This window comes from Magnolia sinica, chromosome 7 (assembly GCF_029962835.1).
Source record: "Magnolia sinica isolate HGM2019 chromosome 7, MsV1, whole genome shotgun sequence".
Classification (NCBI taxonomy): Eukaryota; Viridiplantae; Streptophyta; class Magnoliopsida; order Magnoliales; family Magnoliaceae; genus Magnolia; species Magnolia sinica.
In genome coordinates, this window is record NC_080579.1 from 46,058,750 (window position 1) to 46,067,935 (window position 9,186).

A 9,186-nucleotide genomic window follows, 5' to 3' on the forward strand; every position below is an offset into this window, starting at 1 on the left:
TCTTCAATTTTGCCCAAAAGTGAATGGTCCAATTCACTTAAGTTTTAGTTCATTTTCTAAAGATATTCGTGTTTCTCACACACTTCACTCAAGGCTCAAGTTGTGCGTTTCTGGATGCTATTTGGGCTCGATTCCCATGATGGTTGTCAAGCCCAATAAGACTATCGTAACCTTATAGTTTCGCGGTCATCGAACTTTCGACGCGTGGTCCAAGTCTGATACGGGTTTCAATGTGCTCCCAAGAGCAACTAGGTTTTGGGATTTTTCAGAGGTTTTCAAGTATTGTTGAGTTAGAGATTTTAATGATTTTAGTCTTACAGTTTGTATAGATAGTGGTTCAAGCTAATCCACCGATTAATTTACTTTAGTACTTAATTAATTTTCATCTAATTTCCATAGTATACGGTCGTTAGGGATTTGTGCCTGAGGTGGTACTCGGGTCTTTGTACGGATTTTTCCGAGATGTTACAGGAAGACTGAGTCGTAGTCTTGTAGGCTTAGAGAACGAACGAGAGCTCGTCAGCCCAGTTGCCTTTGGCTTTTTGTAGCTTCGTCTTGAGGTGGTGTTTGATGACCTTATTCACGGCTTCCACTTGCCCATTGGACTGAGGGTGTCGAGGCAAGGAGTAAGCGTTGGCAATGCCGAGCCCCCAGTACATGCCTCGGAATCTGTCATTATCAAACTACATACCATTATTAGTCATAATAGTGTGCAGGATTCTAAACCGACAGTGATGTTCTTCTACATGAAATATGTCACCTTCTGCTCAGTAATTTTCGCCACTGGCTCTGCCTCGGCCCACTTAGTGAAGTAGTCGACTGCCACAATTGCGAACTTGGTCTACCCCTTCCCGGGAGGCAGAGGCTTAATAATGTCAATCCCCCATTGGGTGAACGACCATGGTCGGCTCATGGGGGTCAGCTCCTCTGCAGGCTGCCTCAACATGGCAACGAACCTTTGGCACTTGTCGCAGCTCTAGACGAAGCTTTTGAAATCTTCTCTGATTTTTTGCCAGAAGTACCCTTGACAAAGAATCTTCTGGGCCAAGGCACGGCTCTCAGAATGGTTTCCACAGATCCCTTCATGGACCTCTCGGATCACATAATCTGCTTCGTCAGGTTGGAGACACCTGAGGTATGGCTCAGAATAGCCCTTCTTATACAGCGTGTCATCCAGAATCATGTACCGTGCCGCTCTAACCTTCAGACGTCAAGCCTCCAACCTGTCTTGAGGAACTTCACCAGCGGTGAGATACTTTATGATTGGATCCATCCAGCTCGGAGTCACTTGCACTGGATTGACCATCTCCTGGTCAGCTCGGTCGATGCTCGGGCCATCCAAGAATTCCACAGGGACAATCCTTGGGATCTTCCCCTGAGTAGCTGAGGCCAACTTTACGAGGCCGTCGGCTCAAGAGTTTTCGGCTCTTGGGATCTGGTTGATGACACAATCTCTGAACTTCCCAGTCAGCTTTCTGGCCTCAGCCAAGTAAGCTATCATCATTGCCTCCTTGGCCTCATACTCTGTCAATATGTGGTTCACGACGAGCTAAGAGTCACAACATACGTCGAAGGGCTGGGCTCCAAGACTAGCAGCTAGTCTGAGTCCTACCAATAGAGCTTCATACTCAACTTTGCTATTGGAGGCTTTGAAACCGAGCCTAATCACATACTGGATGGTGGTCAATTCGGGTGTGACTAGGACGATCCCCACCCCGGCTCATTTCGAGTTAGACAATCCATCCACGAAAAGGTCCATCTACAATCTCCCCCTCCTGACTTTGTACTCTTGAGAAGAGGGAGAGCTAGAGGAACTTCAGGGGCAGTCTCCAAGCTTGTATTCCTGATCTCGTCACTCAGAATGGTGAATTTGGCTATAAAGTCGACCATGGCTTGACCCTTAATCGCAGTCCTCAGTCGATATTGGATATCAAACTCTCTGAGTTTTATCGCCCATTTAGTGAGTTGCACGGACACCTCGGGCTGCTGGAGGACCTGTCAAAGGGGAGAATCTGTGAGGATGATGATGGAATGCCCCTGAAAGTATGAAGTAGCCTCCGAGCAGAGACGACTAAGTTAAGGGCTAACTTCTCCATGTTCGGGTACCTGGTCTCGGCTGGGACCATTACTTTTCTTGTGTAGTAGACAGGGCACTGCTTGCCTTCTACTTCTCGGATGAGCGTTGAGCTAATGGCCGAGCTTGAGACCGCTAAGTACAAAAATAAGGGCTCGCCCTCTTCGGGCTTGGACAGCAGAGGTGGTGACCCCAGGTACTGCTTCAGCTGTTGAAAAGCCTTCTCATAGTCCGAGGTCTATTCCGCTTTCTTGTGACCCTTCAACTACTGGAAAAAGGGGAGACACTTATCAAGGCTTTGGATATGAACTGTCCGTGTGTGGCTACTCATTTCATGAGGCATTGAATTTCTTTCATCGTTCGCGAGAAGCTCATATCGAGCAACGCCTTGATCTTGTTGGGATTCGCCTCGATACCTCTCTAACTGACTTGAAACCCGAGGAACTTGCCCAAGCCTACACTGAAGGCACACTTGGCAAGGTTCAATTTCATATGATACTCTTAGAGGACAGAGAAGGTTTCTCCGAAGTCCGTGATGTGGTCGAATGCCCTTATACTTTTGACAAGCATGTCGTCAACATAGACCTCCATGGTCCGACCAATCTGTCGAGCAAACATCTGGTTCACTAGCCTTTGATATGTCACCCTAGCATTCTTTAGGCTGAATGGCATGACCTGGTAATAGTAGAGTCCTTTGTCCGTGAAGAAGGTCGTCTTCTACCTATCTGGAGGGTACATCGCGATTTGATTATGCTCGGAGTAAGTGTCCAGAAGGAGATCCGCTCGTGGCTAGTTGTACTATCAACCAGCTGATCGATCCGAGGTAATGGGAAGTTGTCCTTAGGGCATGCTTTATTCAGATCAGAGTAATCTACACAAACATGCCACTTTCCATTAGCCTTCTTAACGAGGACCACATTCGCGATCTAGTCCGGGTAGTGGATTTCTTTAATGAAGTCGACGCTGAGGAGTTTTGATAGTTCGTCAGCTATAGCTGCATATCTCTCAGGCTTGAACGCTCTCCTCTTCTACTTCACTGGTTTGTGCTCGGGATCCACGTTCAACCTGTGAACCATTAATTCCGGAGGGATGCCCGGCATGTCTTCATATGACCATGCGAAGACATCCTTATGTTCTCGTAGGAAGACTAGCATTTGAGCTCGTTGCTCGGCATTCAGCGATGACCCGAGCTGAACAGTTTTGCTTGGATCGGCCTCCTCGAGCTGGATGGGCACTAGATCCTCTGTGAAGGAGTCTTCCGCAGGGTCTCTAAAGTCGAGTACATTTTATGGTGAGAGGTTGCTTTGTTCAACCCTTCCTTACTGTCATCGAGTAACACCTCCATGCCTCTCGCTAGTCTCCTCGGACGTACCCGACCCCTCCTTCCGTGAGGAATTTCATTATCAGATGATAAGTAGGTACAACCACCCTCATTGCATTAAGGGATGACCGACCCAATATGATGTTGTGGACTGATGGCACATTCACTATCAGGAAGTCCACTAGCAGAGTCACCTGGTTCTACCCTTCTCGCGCAGTGGCTGGGATGGAAATACCACCCTCGGAGATAACCTTATCTCCAGCAAATTCGTGCAGTGAGATCTTCATGGGTCGGAGGCACCACCTATCGATCCCCATCTTGTCGAATACTTCAGAGTGGATTATATCGACCGAGCTTCCTGTGTCGACTAGGATACGGTGGACTTTGTGGTTGGCTATTGTCATAGTCACCACTAGGGCGTCATCATGAGGATGTTGGATTCCGCGTGCGTCGTCCTCTATGAATGTAAGGCTGCAAGGGCTTACTTGGAGCTCTTTCCTCAGCCTTTCTGCCAAGTGGACGTAATGCTCAGGGTCAGAACTCTGGGAATAGGCTTTACGGGCCCTATTCGAGTCGCCACCTCCAGAGGGACCGCCATAGATCGTCCAAATTTTTACAGCCTCTTCTGCGACCCTACTCGGCTGATCATCCTTCTGTGCTGATTTCTCTTCCTTTAGGTATTGACGCAAGTGACCCTTGTGGATGAGGGTCTCTATTTCTTCTTTCAGATCAACACAGTCGCTGGTGTTGTTCCCATGATCGCGATGAAAGCGACAGTACTTGCACTTATCTCGCAGGCCAACGTCTGTCTTCATGCAACTCGGCTAATGCAATAGCCTCTGATCTCAAATGTTCAATAAGATCTGTTCAGGAGATGTGTTGAGAGGAGTATATGAGCTGAACTTGCTCTCGGGCTTCCTGCTCGGCCTTCGGTCTCGAGAGGTTCTGTCATCTGATCTCTTGTTAGTCGACTATGGCTCATCATCCCTCGGCCTCTTCCCTTTAGTCGAATGCTCTGTGGCTTGGACATTTTTACGTGAGCTGAAGAATTCTTCAGCGTTTGTGTACTTCTGAGCTCAGTTGATGAGCTTGGTCAGGGTAATTGGTGGATTCTTCCCTATGGAAAAGAGGAACTTTCCTTCCTTAAGTCCGCTAATCATGGCGGACAATGCCATTTTATCGTCATAGTCGTCCACCTGGAGAGCTTCCTTGTTGAAGTGAGAGATAAAGTCCTTCAGCGACTCTTTGCTCCCCTGCTTTAGTGTCAGTAGGTGAGTCGACGACTTCCGACTCTTCTTACCCACGATGAACTGGGTTAGGAATAGTCCGCTGAGCTCGGCGAAGGTGCTGATCGACCTCAGCTTCAGCTATCGATACCAATTCCTTACAGCCCTGATTAGAGTTATCGAGAAGGCTCGACACATCATTGCTTCCGAGGCTAACTAGATCTGCATCCATGATCGGTAGGACTTAACATGCTCTTTAGGGTCCCCAGATCCTAAGTACTGAATGGTGGGAGGCATCACCTCGTTCATAATGTCCGAGATGAACGAAGGCTCGGTCTCTTCCATCATTGCTTGCACCACAACCGTGGTCGGGGTCAGCTGGTTCCGCTACAGAGTCTTAATCTGACTCCTAAGTTCCTCGAGTTGGGTTTCCCAAGGGTTCTGGTTCTCAGCAACAGTCTCTCAAGGGGCTTCGACCTCGGGCGTCTTGCCCCTTCTTCTCCTCTCTATCTCGTGGTGAAGGACGATCGGAGCCAGTGCCGAGGTCACCGATATGTAGGTTAGGGCCCGAGTCGTCGCATTTTGTGCGGGGTTAGCTCTATCAGACAAGTTCCGAGATGCTCCAGCTTGCGACCTGATCTACACTGGTTCTTCTGAAGCTGCCGAGGTAACTTCTTCTCAGATCGTGGGCAGTCGTTGTGCCTGTTGTTGCCTCAAAGTGTTAATTTCATCCCTCAATGCTTAAATCTCGTTCTGCATGGCCTTCTACTTGCCTCCTCGGCTCCGAGACCTCTGAGATGGCCCTGTTGGAGCTGACTCAGCATGTTGTAGGGACGACAAATGTGGTTGCATGTTCGGCTCGGGCTTCATACTCGCCATAGGCAGTGCTTTCTTCTTTCCTTTCACCATTGCTGGTAAGCTTTCTAGTCTTTTTATTTTGATTCCCACAGACGGCCCCAAAATGTTGTTGTAAGAATCTGGACCCTCCTCCGGCGAGCCCTGCGTGCTCGGGACAAACCCTGGTCTTACACAGAATAATAAACAAAGGAGACCCTGGCTCAAGCAGGGGACCCTCTAATGGCTAAGTCAAGCTAGGGAAACTGAGTCTAAGTTGCGTAGAGTAGAGTGGGGGTGTAAGGTCTTGCATACCTGTTGCAATGGGTTTCCCTGGTATTCATACCTGTGGATTGAGAGGGTTGATGTCGTTTAATTCGACACGATCTTCTCCATCAAGCGGGCATCACGCGCGCTGAGATATCGGCCATTATCCTTTAGATCGTGTTCTAGATTATTCTCTCATATGCCTTATTAGGCTGAGCTCTATACGTGATCTCCGACCACGTTCTCATCCAAGTTGGTCCTATAACTCAATCCCAAGCTCGTGGTGGGACTAACCTTGTTCGGACCTCCGACTCACCACATCCGAACCTATGGTTGGATCTCATGGATCCCGTGGTCGGAGTCTGTGATCAGGGCCTGTGGTTGGAGTGTTCATCTTGGACTCGATCACTAGCATAAAGGTCAAAGATAGGGCTCGGGCCGGCCGATCCAGGGCTGTAGTTCTTCGGATGAGAGTTCTAGTCGGCCGATTCAAGGCCGTAGTTCTTCGGATGAGGGCTCGGGCCACCTGCGGAGCCCAATCTACCCCTCTTCCAAAACTGTAGTTGTGGAACCGTAGTATGGAAGCATAGCCGGCCCTGATGTAGCACTGTCCTTCCATGGTTTTACTCATCGGTTCGGTTTGCTGGAGTCGGCTTTCATCGGTTCAGCTCATATTTCCCATAACAGCTAGTATATAGGGAGAACCATCATGGCTGGCCCACTTGGCAAGATTACACTGATGGAATGTTAATGGCTTCCAGTCAATGCACTTTACCCATTGAACGTGGGCCTGGTTTGACACAATTTACCTCATGGATCACGCATTTGGCTTTGTAGGGTCCATAGTAATTAAAAAGAATTTTTTAAAAAAAAAAAAAAAAAAAAAGGAAAAAAAGAAAATGCGAACCATGTTTTTAGTTTTTTACTGTCCACGGTGACAGCTAATTGATCATATGTATGATGTACCATCAATAGGGTTTGGTTTTTCCAACACCCGAAATTTTCATTCTATGCCTGTTTATGGTGCTGCCTCAAGGGGTCGGGATCTTAAGAGGATCCGTACGCAGAAGGTTTTGCTAGTTCTCGGTCCGTTTAAGCTTGGGTCTTGATTTTAAGGACCCGACCCCAGATCCCATTGGGTTCAGGTTTGTTCGGGTCGTTTGGGTCAAAACAGTATACACATGGTTGAGCTCAAACTGTTGGATGGATTAGATTGCATGAACGTGCACCACACCATTTTAATACATTCATAGTGTGTAAATAAAGGTGGCAATGGGTCAGGTTCGGGTCAGGTCTGGTTGGGGTCAGTGCAGGGCTGACCCATTTACTAAAACGTGCTAAGAATCCCAACCTGAACCTGACCCACAACCCCATTACCTTGGCTTCATGCTCTTAAAATTCATCAAGCCCAAGCCTCTCAACCTGATCCAAGCCGTTTAATCCTAATCGAGTCAGGGTCTACTGACCTGACTCAAAACCAACATGACCACACTTGGTCTTAAGACAGGAATATGGGGCTAAATGTGTGCCTAACCCAGTTCAAAACCATTGCCACCTCAAAACCTTCTGTCCCATCTCAGAGAACCTCTGTTAAAAAGATGCAGAATCACATACCTGAGCTGAATCAAAAGATTCACTTCAAGAGGTTGCAATTCAAATATGTGTTTTCTGACATGTCGATTGCTGGTGGAGCTTGTATTTTCAGATATGGACGAGTTTTTATCAAATTTAAGGTTTTGGATGAATCCATTGTCATTTGGATTTGGATACTGTGGTGGGTTTTGCTTTCATTTGGATGAATATCTTTGGTTGAACTCCAATGTTTTTGGATACAACTATGGTTTTGATCAAATTGTAAGAACATTGCTCATGCATTTTATGAAGCCTTATATTACATCTTTTCAGGTAAAAACTGGATTAAGTCATTAGTCCTCACGACAACCCTTTTTCCCATTGATGTGCTTTGGAATTGGGTTCATACTAAACACAATTCCCATTGTGAAGCTCAAGGTTTGTGTTTCTCTATTCCCTTTGGAATGTTTAAAGTTCATTTTGTTTTTTTTACATGCAATGGTTCATTGCAATTGCATTATGGAGATCCTGATCAGTATCCTGTAGCATATTCTGCAAATGGAATGATTTCTTTCTCTCTGATGTCAAGTTCCATGGAGCAGGCCAGGTCAAGAATCAGTTTTGGTCTACTTGGATCGGATTTTCATATCAGTTGAGCTTGCAACATAGGTTGAAGGATGTAGTGAGGAGACCGTCTAGGAAGCAAAAAAGACTAGAATAAGGGTAGGGCGTTGAGATGCTATAAACGAGCCACATCTTTTCCTGATATTTGATATTGCAAATCAGTGATTATGTTATTGTTATGTCTTACAACATGAAATGGAAATGAAGTTGTTGGAGAGTAGGCAACAACTGAAATCTGAAAGTGGTTTGTGTTCACCCTTCAATTCTTGTTCGATTTTGACTGTGTAACTAATCTCATAATATTATTTTTATCTGTGGTGTCATTTGTATTGGTGTCGATGGATGAAATGATGAGTAGACAAAGTGGTTGGAAACATTTAGTTATATTGGGTCCTTACTCTTACTCGGGTGGTACTCCCAGGAGTTTCAACACCGGGTCAAGGGTTCAAGTACCCACCAGTGGTGAAATCCCACGGCGTGCGTGTGTGGGATGTGTGTGCATACGTGTGTAAAAATAAAAAAAAAATAAAAAAAATAAAAAGATATTTAGTTGTATTGGGCAAGATAAGAGTGGGCCCATAGAGGATTTTTTATTTTATTTCATGTATTCAAATTATTTTTAACTTATTGTTGCAAATAGTATATATTTTTTATTGTAAAGTCGTACGATTTTTGTTTAATATTCATTTTAAATTATATTGCAACATTCTTTGGATTTTAAATATTACTATATATATATATATATATATATATATATATATATATATATATATATATATATATATATATATATATATATATATATAGATATATATATATATATATATAGATATATATATATATATATATATATATATATATATATATATATATATTACTATATATATATATATATATTAATGACTTTTGCAAGTTGTTACACGACTTTTACCGGCGCTTTCTAAATAAGGAATTGTTCAAAAACATTCCTAAAGGAGGAAAAATATCATTCCTAAAATATTGTTCCCAAAATTAGGAATGGTTTAGAACCATTCCTAATAGTTGTTAATAAAATTTGTCACGGTCTTAGAATGGTCTTCGACTGTTCCCAATTTCTAGCAACACCCTATTTAGGAACAGTTTTTAACCATTCGTAAAAGGTTCCAGAATGCTTTTCAATCATTCTTAAATAACAATTTTTGTGTAGTGGTTATAGGAAAGAGTTCAGCTCATGTCCAGTTTAGCCTAGCCCAACTACAACCACTTGATGATATTTGTGTCTGCTTTAT